Here is a 6,000-nt window from a genome sequence, read left to right as displayed (position 1 = left end):
CCTTGGTAATTGACAGCTGGGGAAATCCCAGGGAAGCCCGCCTCCATGCCCCGTCCCGCCCCCTCCGCACCACGCTAGACAGAGTGGCGCAACCCGGTGGGAGCGGCTGCTGTTTCAGCCAATGGAAGGAAAGAGGAGCGGGAGCCTGTGTAAACAAACCCAGAGATGCTGTGCCTTGGGCTCCTCCCCCACGTGGGGCCGGACGGATCCTTGGCCCAGTGCCTTATCCGGGAAAAGCATAGCGTCCTTTCAGCCTATCAGAGCGGGTGCCTCTCGCAAGGAGACGCTCCACCCGGAGGGAAAGAACGAAGGGAGCGAAAAGACAGGCATTAGTACCAATCAGAAGCTGAAATCTCTGAGGGAGTGGGCGGGAACTGCTTCTCATTTAGGCCAATAACCAGCACACGTGCCCTTCTAGGTGACTGAGCGGCATCTTCTTTGGTCCAATAGACAAATGGGGCGGTGCCCAGCAACCAATGGCTTGGGTTCGGGGGCGGGGTGAGAAGCCAGTGTGCAGTAAGAGGTAACCTGACGAGTGGTAGAGGCGCTCCCCCGGTTCTGTGGCTCGCGCTTTGGTACTAGGGACCGAGACTGTTCTGACGACGGCGACCTCTGCGGCGACGGCTCAGATTCTCGAAAGAGTAGCTGAGGACGGTCCGGAGGAGGGGCTTCTAGTGAACGCAGGTGGGCTCGCGCGCCGGGCTGCCGGAGAGAGAGCCCACGGGAAGCGCCGCTCTCCCGGCTCTGGGGGGCCCTGCGCCTCCTTTTGCGCTGCCCTCGGGGCTGTGAGGGGCGGCGCCTGTCTGCCCGAGCTCCTGTGGGGAGGGTAGGCCGGCAGGTCCCACGTCGCGGCCCTCGACGAGAAGGGGCGACCGCTGGGGTCAGCGGGGCGGTCTGTGGTCCCTTTCTCCCCGCGCCCGCAAGGTATTCTAACCCCGCCCTCAACTTCCCTGACCCCTGCCCCACCCCCCAGTCCCCTTCTAATACTTGGACTGAAGTCTCAGGCTTGCGTGTCCTTTTACTGCCCGAGTGGGTGCCACACCGCTAGGCAAAATGACCAGTGCTGCCTCCCGCGGTCCTTCTCCCGGAGGCGGGAGGGTGGAGGAGTTGCGCACTTCGCCCCTCCCCCATTCGCGGGACCCCCCCCTCCCCCCAACCACCACCCCCGCCGCCTTATTTGCGTTTCTTAAACATTCTCCGCTTCCCGCGTTATTCTAGCCTTCATTGTTGATACCTCTTGTGAGTTAGGGACCTTGGTCACTTCTCTTCATCCTTCCCTTCAGCGAGTCGGCCCTTTGCTCCCTCCCATCCCCTAAATTTCGTCCTCATCTCTCACAGAAACTAACATTTTCCACTTGCCCCTACCAGGCAGCTGGAAGGTGAACCCAAGAGACGCGGAATATACAGTCCGGGGAGCTTTTGAAGGTTGGGGACTTTAATCAGTTTGTTAATGGTAGCCACGTCTTGCCCTCCTGAAAATGGCACTTAATCATTATATCCTTTATGAAATCTGTCCCATTATAGTTGTTTAGTGACCATTTTTGAAAACGCAAATGAGAAGGGTTTACTGGCAGCAAGAAAGTTTTAAATGTATTATTATTATTTTTATTCAAATAGAATTGGGTTATACTTGAAACAGCTTAACTGGGGTGTGGAAGAGTTTGTAGTGTAAGTAATGGCTTGACTACCCTGCTTAGTCATAAAATATAGGACATATTTTGGCTGTATAGCACTGTGATTTGGATAATATAGCATTAATCTCTTTTAAAACAGCATTTTATATTCCCCTTTCACAGAGAATTTGGATTCACTTTCATAATAGTTTGGGTTTCATTAGTGGTGGTTCTAGCCATATGTTTCTAGATGGTACAAACTGTGTTGTGCCTAAATAAAATATGCCAAGAATTTTTAGGAGGAAAAAGTAACCTATCATACTCAGTTTTGATTGAGACTTTAGGGTTTTGAAAATATTAATTTGGATGTTGGACGGTGAGGATTTTGTTTGAGGGGATGGAGGAAATTGAAGTATGGGGGTGAGCCAGATGGGTCTTTTATCCCTGTGCATGGGGGAAGGGAGGAAGAAAGAAAATACAGGTGTCCAAAGCCTTGTAGATTTAAACTGTGCTTAGTTTCACGACTTTACATAAATTCAAGTTATTCTTCCTAGTTCTTAGTGGGGAAATGTAAGCAGTGAGTTTAACATTGTGTCTGCTATGTTTTAGCCAGAATTTTACAAGCCTTTGTGAAAAATTCTTGTTGTTTTCCTTATCTTATTTGTGACACATATCAATACTGCCTTGTATTTTACTATGGTAAAACTGTATCTTGTATGTAGAGAAGTCTAATAGAATTAAAAGGAGTCTTTAATCTGAAGAGGCAGCATTGTCTAATGGACCATATGTTTGAGCCCTGTTAATATGGAAAATCAAACTGAAAAGAGGAAAATCTTAAAACTGCTCTAACAAATGCCTAGATGTCTAGAACACAGCAACAAAATTATGACAGAATTATTAGCAATCATCAAATAAAAGTCCCAGACAAATTATAAGCCTGTGAATTGGTTATTACACTATTGTGAGTTGGTATAAGGTTCAGTTGAAAACCAGACTTCTTTTTGTACCATCTTTTCAGATGTATGTGTGCTTAGTAATTACTCCTTCGCAAATTTAGAACCATAACTACGATTTATTCTAGAGACCTTGCATTTAAGGAGCTCATAGTTTGGTGGAAGAGAGACCTGTAAACCAAGAATTAGATGTGGAGGGAGCGGTTCCATAGTGTAAGTTGTGTACAGGGCATAGAGAAGCAATGTGGCACCGTGTTCTCGCCTCACGTCCTACTGCTGTAGACCTTCTGAAGTGCCTTTTCCCAGACTACCTGCTTCTTTCACGTATCTGGGCTTTTCTCTGTAGGTACTGTTCTCTCTTAAAAGACTTTTCCATACCTTCTGTGCCTGGTGAGGTCCTACTTGAAAATCTTACTGAAGCCTCACACTGCCTCCCCTCCATTCAAATAATTATTATCTGTATTTTTTGTTACCTCATTATAAATAATTACATTGATTCTCACTATTCATGAGAATATATAAAATCACACAGAACACTAAATTAGTGAATCCTGAACGATTGCTCCTAGGGAAAGTATGTTCGTATCTCACATAGATTTGAATCTTTTCCTAAATACAAGTCATTCTGGTAGATTCTATTTCTTTATTTTACAGAAGAGAAAATGAGGTGCAGAAGTGTTAAGTGACTTGCGTGAGGCCAACCCCTAACAGTGCCAGAGTTCAGGTTGAAACCCTGCTCGGCTGGCCGCCCCCCCCACCCCACCACCCCCCTCAAGCCAGAGCTTCCTGCACTGCACTGCCCTCTACTGACCTGCGTCCTTTGTCATCCCCACAAAAACTGAAACTAAAAGGCAGAGGACTGCCTAGTTTGACCTTAACGTACTCAGGAATGACTCAAAATTTTTGCCCCTCTATGCATGTCCGTGAATGACTGCAAAAGCACCATCAGTGTTGATGTAGAGGTTACAAGTAAATTTTAGCAAGTAGGCAAGTTCGCAAATAGAGGATCCACAAATAATGAGGATCCAGTGTACTTGCGAAGGAACCCTGGAATCTATTTCAGGGCAACTGTCCCTGCAGCTCACTGTAGAATTATTTTTGAGAATTCATTCTCTTATTCATTTATTCAGCAAATATTTATTGAGCACTTACTGTAAGCCAAGCTCTGTTTTAGACTGTGGAGTACAAACTAGAGACTAAGGGGCTCCCTTGTAGATGCTCCGTTTGAATAACAGAGACAGACGGCTAACAGTCTGGAGCTCAGGAGAGAGGTCTAGTTTGGAATTAGAGATTAGTTTGACCAAGATAAAGCCCTGTGTGGCCCCTCCCACTTCACATCCTCTTAACATACTGATTTCCAGTACATTTCTCTTCTACTCCATGCATATACTTTGCCTTTTGAGCCTCTCTACTTGTCATTGGTTGATTTTGAGGCTGTTTACTCATATAGTTGGTAGGATATTATAGAAGGATCAGATTGATCTGGTCTTTAATTTCTGTGTTTGCCACCTACCACCTGAGTGACTTTGGTCAAGCTGTTGAACTTTTTTATTTTTTCCCATTTATTTTTATTAGTTGGAGGCTAATTACTTTACAATATTGTAGTGGTTTTTGCCATACATTGACATAAATCAGCCATGGATTTACATGTATTCCCCATCCCGATCCCCCCTCCCATCTCACTGTCCACAATCCCTCTGGGTCTTCCCAGTGCACCAGGCCCGAGCACTTGTCTCGTGCATCCAGCCTGGGCTGGTGATCTGTTTCACCCTAGATAATATACATGTTTCGATGCTGTTCTCTTGAAACATCCCACCCTCGCCTTCTTCCACAGAGTCAAAAATTCTGTTCTGTACATCTGTGTCTCCTTTTCTGTTTTGCATATAGGGTTATCATTACCATCTTTCTAAATTCCATATATATGCGTTAGTATACTGTATTGGTCTTTATCTTTCTGGCTTACTTCACTCTGTATAATGGGCTCCAGTTTCATCCATCTCATTAAAACTGATTCAAATGAATTCTATTTAATGGCTGAGTAATATTCCATGGTGTATATGTACCACAGCTTCCTTATCCATTCGTCTGCTGATGGGCATCTAGGTTGCTTCCATGTCCTGGCTATTATAAACAGTGCTGTGATGAACATTGGGGTGCACGTGTCTCTTTCAGATCTGGTTTCCTTGGTGTGTATGCCCAGAAGTCAGATTGCTGGGTCATATGGCAGTTCTATTTCCAGTTTTTTAAGAAATCTCCACACTGTTCTCCATAGCAGCTGTACTAGTTTGCATTCCCACCAACAGTGTAAGAGGGTTCCCTTTTCTCCACATCCTCTCCAGCATTTATTGCTTGTAGACTTTTGGATAGCAGCCATCCTGACTAAGTGTGTAATGGTACCTCATTGAGGTTTTGATTTGCATTTCTCTGATAATGAGTGATGTTGAGCATCTTTTCATGTGTTTGTTAGCCTTCTGTATGTCTTCTTTGGAGAAATGTCTGTTTAGTTCTTTGGCCCATTTTTTGATTGGGTCATTTATTTTTCTGGAATTGAGCTGCAGGAGTTGCTTGTATATTTTTGAGATTAATCCTTTGTCTGTTGCTTCATTTGCTATTATTTTCTCCCAGTCTGAGGGGCTGTTAAACTTTTAGAGCCTGTTTCCTGATTTCAGAAGTGGTGATCTGATGTGCTAGGCCCCTGTTTGTTGAGAGGAAGAGACACACACATTACTTTTGATGATGAGGGTTTAATGTAACTATAGTGGAATATCATCTTTGCCACCATATTGTCTGTTGGCCCTAGTGCTTTCAGTGTTAGGATAGGTTTAGAATTTAAGCTCTGAAGACCTGCTTTCTTTTGTTTTGTTCACTCAACATTTGTGTTTCCTAAGAGAGAGTATCTGATTGGATTCTTTTGTCACCTTACAAAATGGAGGACTCCTGTACAGCAAAATTTTGAACCAAGCCATGTCCTAAGTGATCTTCCTCACGTTCAGCCTGTAGATTGTCCTTAGAGTTCTGAGTTTAGTCCAGGAGTTTGTAGCCAAAGAAGTAGAATTGGTTTCATGTATTATCTATGACACAGACTGTAGCATATACAGGAAGAACCCCTTGATGACAGTTTCTTCAGAAAACAACTGAGTATAGAGTGGTCCTTAGAATTTCATGGACTTCTGTCCTATTAAAATACTTGCCTACCATGATCATAGACAGTGTTTAATAAAGCACCTAACAAAGTGATTGTTACATGTCAAATATTGCATAGATCTTCCTTTTGATGTTGCATTTGACATTATTATAGTGTGGTTATTTGTTTATATGGCTGTCTTCTTTACTAGACTATTCTCCTTGAGGGAGGGTTAACATCTTCATCCTCTATCCTGGGCACTTAGTTCTGTGCCTGAGGCATGGTAATAAATGCACAAATGTCTGACTTA

The 6,000-nt window shown here is 44.3% G+C and overlaps 1 protein-coding gene across 4 annotated transcripts in view; it reads left to right on the top strand.

Moving 5' to 3' along the window:
- Nucleotides 1–522: 522 nt before the first annotated feature.
- The window catches only part of PAIP2B (poly(A) binding protein interacting protein 2B), a 39,783-nt gene continuing 34,305 nt past the window's right edge, over nucleotides 523–6,000 (top strand). For 2 of the 4 annotated variants that reach the window (XM_065929498.1, XM_065929497.1), the window contains exons 1-2: nucleotides 523–684; nucleotides 1,369–1,425. The gene's annotated coding sequence lies outside the window, so the exon portion shown is untranslated. The remainder of the gene's footprint in view (nucleotides 685–1,368; nucleotides 1,426–6,000) is intronic. The other 2 variants (XM_065929499.1, XM_065929496.1) reach the window with 1 other exon arrangement.

The sequence above is a fragment of the Muntiacus reevesi genome, chromosome 3, assembly GCF_963930625.1.
Source record: "Muntiacus reevesi chromosome 3, mMunRee1.1, whole genome shotgun sequence".
NCBI classification, from domain to species: domain Eukaryota; kingdom Metazoa; phylum Chordata; class Mammalia; order Artiodactyla; family Cervidae; genus Muntiacus; species Muntiacus reevesi.
This window is presented reverse-complemented; position numbering and strand designations above follow the sequence as displayed.